This window comes from Schistocerca gregaria, unplaced genomic scaffold (genome assembly GCF_023897955.1).
Source record: "Schistocerca gregaria isolate iqSchGreg1 unplaced genomic scaffold, iqSchGreg1.2 ptg001852l, whole genome shotgun sequence".
Taxonomy (NCBI): Eukaryota; Metazoa; Arthropoda; class Insecta; order Orthoptera; family Acrididae; genus Schistocerca; species Schistocerca gregaria.
Genome location: NW_026063101.1, coordinates 6,459 through 16,399, shown reverse-complemented (window position 1 = coordinate 16,399; position 9,941 = coordinate 6,459). Strand labels below are relative to the sequence as shown.

At 45.9% G+C, this 9,941-nt stretch overlaps 2 non-coding genes across 2 annotated transcripts; both read left to right on the top strand.

The window, feature by feature from the left end:
• The first annotated feature begins 1,408 nt into the window (after positions 1-1,408).
• Trnak-cuu (transfer RNA lysine (anticodon CUU)) lies at positions 1,409-1,481 on the top strand. The gene has a single exon. It is a non-coding gene; the product is annotated as a tRNA-Lys (tRNA).
• A 1,434-nt stretch (positions 1,482-2,915) lies between these two features.
• Trnak-cuu (transfer RNA lysine (anticodon CUU)) lies at positions 2,916-2,988 on the top strand. Its single transcript has one exon. It is a non-coding gene; the product is annotated as a tRNA-Lys (tRNA).
• The last annotated feature ends 6,953 nt before the right edge of the window (positions 2,989-9,941 follow it).

Below are 9,941 nucleotides of genomic sequence, written 5' to 3'. Positions count from 1 at the left end.
AATTACCGTTTTTCTGATTAACGAGATGTAATGGAAATAGCAACTTTAAACTTTGCCTACGTCTCTGTCAGTCACAATGAAACTGTATTTGAATGTGAAGGTGATTTTGTAGACATGTGTGGAAGACATGTTCTGAAATGCAAGTGTTGTAGTTTGGAGAGCACATCGGTTACGTGTCAGATGTGTAGCCAAGCAGTAATGGGTCGCTATAGCTGCAAATATTAGCCGGTAATATGAAGTGTTGTCAGCTGAAGTCTGATGATGCAGACGACCGTAAGGACGAAGTACGCAAGAGTGCCGCTAGGCCGCGCCTCTTTAGCTCAGCGGTAGAGCACTGCTCTAATAAACCAGGTATCGGAAGTTCCATCCTCACACGAGAAAGATGAATTTTGGAAATCAGTTGCGCGTCGTGGCCGTATAGCAAACAGTATCTGTGATGACGAACAATTAGCGACAGGCGTTTTTTTTAAGAATTACTCTCAGATGTGATTAAGGCGAATGGCGCAGATAAAGCATTTGCCAAAGCGGTACAGCCTAAAGTGGGACGAGGCAGTCTGAATTATATTTTATAGATGTATTTCTCACATATCTCAAAGCCTCTCGCGGTCGTCGTCGTCGTCGTCGTCAACGCCGCCGCCGCTTCTGCAGAAGTAGCAAATGGCCATCGTAGCAAATGCGGCGAGGGACGCCCTGCCTTCGATTCCGAATGCACAAAGTGTGTGGTCTTGTTTCTCAGTGTATATTTGGTCGGTCTCGTAAGAGGTTGAATGTAACGAATGGGTGGGAAAGAGCAAGGGGCAGCGGCTGTGTAGAACGAAAACACAAATCGTCAGGGCTGTGAGCGTTTCGAGATGAGTCGTATACATGATATAGTTGGTCGTCAGTGACCATGTGGCCTGATGGATAAGGCGTCGGACTTCGGATCTGATGATTACAGGTTCGAATGTTGTCACGCTCGTTTTTTTCGAGTTCTGAAAAAGAAACATACTGTTTTAATGTAGCAATTGAGCATACGAAACCGTCTGAATGTTGCTGTTGACCATTTTTTGCTTGGAAATGCTCTTGAGCTTGAAACACACACAACAAGACCGGTGTTAACTAGCGAAATGGTCGGCAGAGTGCCGACACCGCGAGTTTTGACTGGCACTTGCACATCTAAAACAACGTCGGAAAGTAACTCGTTCGGCTTTTGAGTCACATAAAGTATGTGTGTTAATTTTGACGCCACTAGCTCTGCATGCTGTCATGCAATTTCTTTACCTCTCAGAAATGATTATGACATAAAAGTGAAGTACGTGACGAGTGTGACGTTAGGAAAACATTAGGCAGCATGGAGAGATTCTGTATGGGACCACCCAACCCAAACGAGTACTGTGTGACGTGCTATCCGGCAGTTATTCACCGAGGTAGCCGGCTAGCTCAGTCGGTAGAGCGTCAGACTCTTAATCCTATTGTCGTGGGTTCGAGCCACACGCTGGGCGGAACGGAATTTGTTCCGCTGCAGATGTAAATTACCGTTTTTCTGATTAACGAGATGTAATGGAAATAGCAACTTTAAACTTTGCCTACGTCTCTGTCAGTCACAAGGAAACTGTATTTGAATGTGAAGGTGATTTTGTAGACATGTGTGGAAGACATGTTTTGAAATGAATGTGTTGTAGTTTGGAGAGCACATCGGTTACGTGTCAGATGTGTAGCCAAGCAGTAATGGGTCGCCATAGCTGCAAATATTAGCCGGTAATATGAAGTGTTGTCAGCTGAAGTCTGATGATGCAGACGACCGTAAGGACGAACTACCCAAAAGTACCCCTAGGCCGCGCCCCTTTAGCTCAGTGGTAGAGCACTGCTCTAATAAACCAGGCATCAGAAGTTCCATCCTCACACGAGAAAGATGAATTTTGGAAATCAGTTGCGCGTCGTGGCCGTATAGCAAACAGTATCTGTCATGACGAACAATTAGCGACAGGCGTTTTTTTTTAAGAATTACTCTCAGATGTGATTAAGGCGAATGGCGCAGATAAAGCATTTTCCAAAGCGGTACAGCATAAAGTGGCACGAGGCAGTCTGAATTACATTTTACAGATGTATTTCTCACATATCTCAGAGCCTCTCGCGGTTGTCGGCGTCGTCGTCGTCGCCGCCGCCGCTTCTGCAGAAGTAGCAAATGGCCATCGTAGCAAATGCGGCGAGGGACGCCCTGCCTTCGATTCCGAATGCACAAAGTGTGTGGTCTTGTTTCTCAGTCTATATTTGGTCGGTCTCGTAAGAGGTTGAATGTAACGAATGGGTGGGAAAGAGCAAGGGGCAGCGGCTGTGTAGAACGAAAACACAAATCCTCAGGGGTGTGAGCGTTTAGAGATGAGTCGTATACATGACATAGTTTGTAGTCAGTGACCATGTGGCCTAACGGATAAGGCGTCGGACTTCGGATCTGATGATTACAGGTTCGAATGTTGTCACGCTCGTTTTTTTCCAGTTCTGAAAAAGAAACATACCGTTTTAATGTAGCAATTGAGCAGTACGAAACCGTCTGAATGTTGCTGTTGACCATTTTTTGCTTGGAAATGCTCTTGAGCTTGAAACACACAACAAGACCGGTGTTAACTAGCGAAATGGTCAGCAGAGTGCCGACACCGCGAGTTTTGACTGGCACTTGCACATCTAAAACAACGACAAGAAAGTAACTCGTTCGGCTTTTGAGTCACATAAAGTATGTGTGTTAATTTTGACGCCACTAGGTCTGCATGCTGTCATGCAATTTCTTTACCTCTCAGAAATGATTATGACATAAAAGTGAAGTACGTGACGAGTGTGACGTTAGGAAAACATTAGGCAGCATGGAGAGTTTCTCTATGGGACCACCCAACCCAAACGAGTACTGTGTGACGTGCTATCCGGAAGGTATTCACCGAGGTAGCCGGCTAGCTCAGTCGGTAGAGCGTCAGACTCTTAATCCTATTGTCGTGGGTTCGAGCCACACGCTGGGCGGAACGGAATTTTGTTCCGCTGCAGATGTAAATTACCGTTTTTCTGATTAACGAGATGTAATGGAAATAGCAACTTTAAACTTTGCCTACGTCTCTGTCAGTCACAAGGAAACTGTATTTGAATGTGAAGGTGATTTTGTAGACATGTGTGGAAGACATGTTCTGAAATGCAAGTGTTGTAGTTTGGAGAGCACATCGGTTACGTGTCAGATGTGTAGCCAAGCAGTAATAGGTCGCTATAGCTGCAAAAATTAGCCGGTAATATGAAGTGTTGTCAGCTGAAGTCTGATGATGCAGACGACCGTAAGGACGAAGTACCCAAGAGTACCGCTAGGCCGCGCCTCTTTAGCTCAGTGGTAGAGCACTGCTCTAATAAACCAGGCATCGGATGTTCCATCCTCACAGGAGAAAGATGAATTTTGGAAATCAGTTGCGCGTCGTGGCCGTATAGCAAACAGTATCTGTGATGACGAACAATTAGCGACAGGCGTTTTTTTTAAGAATTACTCTCAGATGTGATTAAGGCGAATGGCGCAGATAAAGCATTTGCCAAAGCGTTACAGCATAAAGTGGGACGAGGCAGTCTGAATTATATTTTATAGATGTATTTCTCACATATCTCAAAGCCTCTCGCGGTCGTCGTCGTCGTCGTCGTCGTCGTCGTCGTCAACGCCGCCGCCGCTTCTGCAGAAGTAGCAAATGGCCATCGTAGCAAATGCGGCGAGGGACGCCCTGCCTTCGATTCCGAATGCACAAAGTGTGTGGTCTTGTTTCTCAGTGTATATTTGGTCGGTCTCGTAAGAGGTTGAATGTAACGAATGGGTGGGAAAGAGCAAGGGGCAGCGGCTGTGTAGAACGAAAACACAAATCGTCAGGGCTGTGCGCGTTTCGAGATGAGTCGTATACATGATATAGTTGGTCGTCAGTGACCATGTGACCTAATGGATAAGGCGTCGGACTTCGGATCTGATGATTACAGGTTAGAATGTTGTCACGCTCGTTTTTTTCGAGTTCTGAAAAAGAAACATACCGTTTTAATGTAGCAATTGAGCATACGAAACCGTCTGAATGTTGCTGTTGACCATTTTTTGCTTGGAAATGCTCTTGAGCTTGAAACACACACAACAAGACCGGTGTTAACTAGCGAAATGGTCGGCAGAGTGCCGACACCGCGAGTTTTGACTGGCACTTGCACATCTAAAACAACGTCGGAAAGTAACTCGTTCGGCTTTTGAGTCACATAAAGTATGTGTGTTAATTTTGACGCCACTAGCTCTGCATGCTGTCATGCAATTTCTTTACCTCTCAGAAATGATTATGACATAAAAGTGAAGTACGTGACGAGTGTGACGTTAGGAAAACATTAGGCAGCATGGAGAGATTCTGTATGGGACCACCCAACCCAAACGAGTACTGTGTGACGTGCTATCCGGCAGTTATTCACCGAGGTAGCCGGGTAGCTCAGTCGGTAGAGCGTCAGACTCTTAATCCTAGGGTCGTGGGTTCGAGCCACACGCTGGGCGGATCGGAATTTGTTCCGCTGCAGATGTAAATTACCGTTTTTCTGATTAACGAGATGTAATGGAAATAGCAACTTTAAACTTTGCCTACGTCTCTGTCAGTCACAAGGAAACTGTATTTGAATGTGAAGGTGATTTTGTAGACATGTGTGGAAGACATGTTTTGAAATGAATGTGTTGTAGTTTGGAGAGCACATCGGTTACGTGTCAGATGTGTAGCCAAGCAGTAATGGGTCGCCATAGCTGCAAATATTAGCCGGTAATATGAAGTGTTGTCAGCTGAAGTCTGATGATGCAGACGACCGTAAGGACGAACTACCCAAGAGTACCCCTAGGCCGCGCCCCTTTAGCTCAGTGGTAGAGCACTGCTCTAATAAACCAGGCATCGGAAGTTCCATCCTCACAGGAGAAAGATGAATTTTGGAAATCAGTTGCGCGTCGTGGCCGTATAGCAAACAGTATCTGTGATGACGAACAATTAGCGACAGGCGTTTTTTTTTTTAAGAATTACTCTCAGATGTGATTAAGGCGAATGGCGCAGATAAAGCATTTTCCAAAGCGGTACAGCATAAAGTGGCACGAGGCAGTCTGAATTACATTTTACAGATGTATTTCTCACATATCTCAGAGCCTCTCACGGTCGTCGTCGTCGTCGTCGTCGTCGTCGTCGCCGCCGCCGCCTCTTCTGCAGAAGTAGCAAATGGCCATCGTAGCAAATGCGGCGAGGGACGCCCTGCCTTCGATTCCGAATGCACAAAGTGTGTGGTCTTGTTTCTCAGTCTATATTTGGTCGGTCTCGTAAGAGGTTGAATGTAACGAATGGGTGGGAAAGAGCAAGGGGCAGCGGCTGTGTAGAACGAAAACACAAATCCTCAGGGGTGTGAGCGTTTCGAGATGAGTCGTATACATGATATAGTTGGTCGTCAGTGACCATGTGGCCTAATGGATAAGGCGTCGGACTTCGGATCTGATGATTACAGGTTCGAATGTTGTCACGCTCGTTTTTTTGCAGTTCTGAAAAAGAAACATACCGTTTTAATGTAGCAATTGAGCAGTACGAAACCGTCTGAATGTTGCTGTTGACCATTCTTTGCTTGGAAATGCTCTTGAGCTTGAAACACACACAACAAGACCGGTGTTAACTAGCGAAATGGTCGGCAGAGTGCCGACACCGCGAGTTTTGACTTTCACTTGCACATCTAAAACAACGTCGGAAAGTAACTCGTTCGGCTTTTGAGTCACATAAAGTATGTGTGTTAATTTTGACGCCACTAGCTCTGCATGCTGTCATGCAATTTCTTTACCTCTCAGAAATGATTATGACATAAAAGTGAAGTACGTGACGAGTGTGACGTTAGGAAAACATTAGGCAGCATGGAGAGATTCTGTATGGGACCCCACAACCCAAACGAGTACTGTGTGACGTGCTATCCGGCAGGTATTCACCGAGGTAGCCGGCTAGCTCAGTCGGTAGAGCGTCAGACTCTTACTCCTAGCGTCGTGGGTTCGAGCCACACGCTGGGCGGAACGTAATTTGTTCCGCTGCAGATGTAAATTACCGTTTTTCTGATTAACGAGATGTAATGGAAATAGCAACTTTAAGCTTTGCCTACGTCTCTGTCAGTCACAAGGAAACTGTATTTGAATGTGAAGGTGATTTTGTAGACATGTGTGGAAGACATGTTTTAAAATGCATGTGTTGTAGTTTGGAGAGCACATCGGTTACGTGTCAGATGTGTAGCCAAGCAGTAATGGGTCGCCATAGCTGCAAATATTAGCCGGTAATATGAAGTGTTGTCAGCTGAAGTCTGATGATGCAGACGACCGTAAGGACGAAGTACCCAAGAGTACCGCTAGGCCGCGCCTCTTTAGCTCAGTGGTAGAGCACTGGTCTAAGAAACCAGGGGTCGTAAGTTCCATCCTCACAGGAGAAAGATGAATTTCACAGTTGCGAGTCAGCCGCCGAGCGGGACGGACGTGTGGCGGAGCTGGACGTCTGGCTGTAGTAAACACAGGCTGAGTCGCTGCGTTTGAGGTTAGTGGTGCTGCTAAGCCGCTATTCGTGTTGCACTTGTATTCATGAAGTTCTAGAATGAATAGGTCGAATTATTTGAGGAAAGACACAATCAAGTTTACTTTCGATCGAAATTTCGTTCGACCTAAAGCATTTGAAATTAAAGCATGGTTTATCGAAAAAGTATTGATTAACGGTGATGATGTTGTCGGAGTTTATCTCTCGTTTGTGACAAATGCTGTGTATCTGAAGATGAAAAGTCCAGAATTATGGAGTTCCATTGTGGATCGTTGCGGAGGTAGCGTGAAGTTTAATCATTCTGATGGGAATGTGAGTGACGTTGCTGTTAGTCATGCTGGGTACGGGATTCGTACGATCAGAGTGTTTGAGCTCCCTTTTGAAATTCCGGCCGAAGAACTTAATGTTGCCCTTCGGCCTTATGGCAGAATTATTTCCAATGTGGCAGAAAGGTGGTCTGAAGCTCATATGTTTCCTGTCTTGAACGGCGTAAGGCAAATTAAGATTGAATTACAGAAGCATGTCCCCTCTTATCTTAATATTTGTGGGTATCGTGCTTTGATTATCTATGATGGGCAACCGCGGACTTGCGCTTTATGCAATTCCACGGAACACATTCGTGCAGAATGTTCACGGAGGCGTGTCCCGCAGTTACCGCGTGACGAGATGCCGAGTTCCGGCCCTGTTGTTGGTATGAAGTTGTCATACGCTGCCGCTGCTGACTTCCGCAGCCGAGGCGAGTCGGTGCCGCCTGTGCGCGGGGAGCCTGCTGCCTCGCGGGCGGTTGTCGATGATACTCCGGCTTCAAGCTCTAGATTTGCGGATGGTCTGCCGATCAGCTCCGCGCCCCTCGAATCTATGCCGACGCCAACTTTTTCCAACTCTCCCACTGTGGTTGCTCGTTCTTCCGCGGACTCGGCCGAAGATCCCCAAATACCCGCAACGGAGGTTTCCTTGCGTCGTCAGGATTCCCACCAACGTGAGGATATTGCCACTAGCTTCCGAGGAGTGGACGCTCCAGGCATCCACTCTGCGGGAACTATGAACGAAGATAGCAATCTGGACATTGGTTTCACGTTGGCGCCCACGGAAGACACTTGCGTCAAGGAAACCACAACGAGCGATAGTGTAGAATTGGAGACTGGGTTGCTACCAGTGGGAGCCATGGAAAAAGATGCGCTTCCTTCTGCCGTTGTGGAATGCGATACGCGGACTTTTGTCCGAAAAAAGGAACAGGCGACGTCAGACGTATCATCCGGTACTTCTCCTGACAGGTCGCAAACTTCATCTCCTGCTAGATCGCCGAAGAGATCTTCGAAGAAAGGCAAGAAGAGGAGATTGGCACACAAAGCAGCAGAGAGTTTAGCTCCTGCATTGCGGGAAAAGTTAAAACATTTAAGGGATAATGAACGACTACGAGAACAATGCCCAGTAGCACGAGTTAACGAGTGTACTGAAGCGGAGATGAGTCGTGCCGATGCAGATGATCTTCAACAACAACCTCGCGCACCGCTTGGCGTCGCAGGTTTGCAGACCGGCACTACTATGGATTTAGACCGAACTGTCTCAGGAAAAGGACTTGATTGGGCCGATGCCCAAGAAGATCGCACCGACCACGGAATGGAGATGGACCTGACACATGCTAGTGGCATTTAATTTTTTTTTTTTAATGTCTATTTTTCTTTCTGACAGACAGAATGGAATGGTACAGACGTGACTCTGCATGGGGTATACTTCATTAGCCAATTTCTTTTACCTGCACCTATGCCAACGGAACTGACATATAATGTGACCACGATCAATATAAATCGGATTCGCAGTGAAACGAAAGTCGCTTCTTTAAAAGATTTCCTTTACCAGTCGGATACTGATATAGCCCTCCTACAGGAATTTAATGTCCACAACTTTTATGTCCCAGGTTTTCAAGAGATTTTAAATATTGCACCGGAAGCCACATGTGGGACTGCGATCCTTGTCAAAGATGGTATTGATGTGAAGGATATCTGTCTGTTAGAAAATGGGAGGGGCATCAGTTGTAAAATTTTTACTACTACTGTTTTAAATGTATATGTCCCCTCTGGTAACAACGCTAGAGATGATAGGGCTAATTTTTTTAAGAACGATATGGTCTATTTACTTAAGGGGAATCCGGCGGAAGCTTTAATCGGTGGTGACTTTAATTGTGTACTTCACAAAAAGGATCAGCGACCAAATTTTAACTTCTCCAGGGAACTGGCGGCTTTGGTGACAAACATGAAGTGGACAGACGTGTGGGAAAGCAAATACCCCACGTTAGTCAAATTTACGTACATCAGTAGTCGCTCGCAAAGCAGAATAGACAGAATATACGTCACAGCAAACCTGGAAAATAAAATCAGTAGTATCGAAGTAATTCCCACTACCTTTTCGGACCATCTCGCAGTGAAATGCAGCATTCGGTTTCAGAAGCAAGGAACGTATTGGGGTCGCCCCTTATGGAAGCTGAATACCCATATGTTGTTCGAGGGTGCCCTATCAAGAACAGTAGCGGAGGTATGGCAGGCTGCTCTACGTATGCGCCATAAATACAGCTCTCGCCTTGCGTGGTGGACCTCATGTGCTAAAAAGAAATTGAGATCATCCCTAATAGCTTACGGGAGGGAGCGAGCGATGTGGTCTCGCAATACCGTTGAATTTTACTATACATGCTTAAGGGAACTATCAGCTCAGCAGATGACTGATGAGGTTTTCATTGAAATAAAGAAGATCAAGGCTCACCTCATAAGTCTCAAGCGACAACAGCTGGAGGGTTTAAAAATTAAATCTCGTGTCCCGACAACGGTGGAGGACGAAAACGCATCGCTGTACCACTTACTCCAACATGAAAGAAATAGAAGACGAGCGTTTATTGCTTGTCTTAGAGTGGGCGATAACCGGGTGCTGACGGAACACTCTGACATTTTAAATGCAGTTTATGGATTTTATCGTACGTTATATACTGAAACCCGGTATAATCTAGACTGTGCGAACGATTTGCTACGAACTACAGGTATCGACAACGTTATCAATGACGAGGACAATGTGTCCCTTACCACTGCGATCACATGTGAGGAGGTGTTTGATATACTTAAATATTCGCCTACCCGTAAGTCCCCAGGGCCTGATGGCTTGCCTGTAGAGTTTTATTGTAAATTTTGGCCTCTCATCGGTAATCAATTCACAGAAGTGATAAATGAAGTGTTGCAAGGTGTTACTGTTCCACGTGAGTTCAAAGAAAGCGTAACTGTGCTAATACCAAAGGGAAGGAACGCGACAGTTAAAGATCTCAATCAATTGAGACCAATATGTTTGATGAACTCGGATTATAAAATAATTGCACGTGTACTGAAGGAAAGACTGAGACCTCTAATGGAGAAGATCATA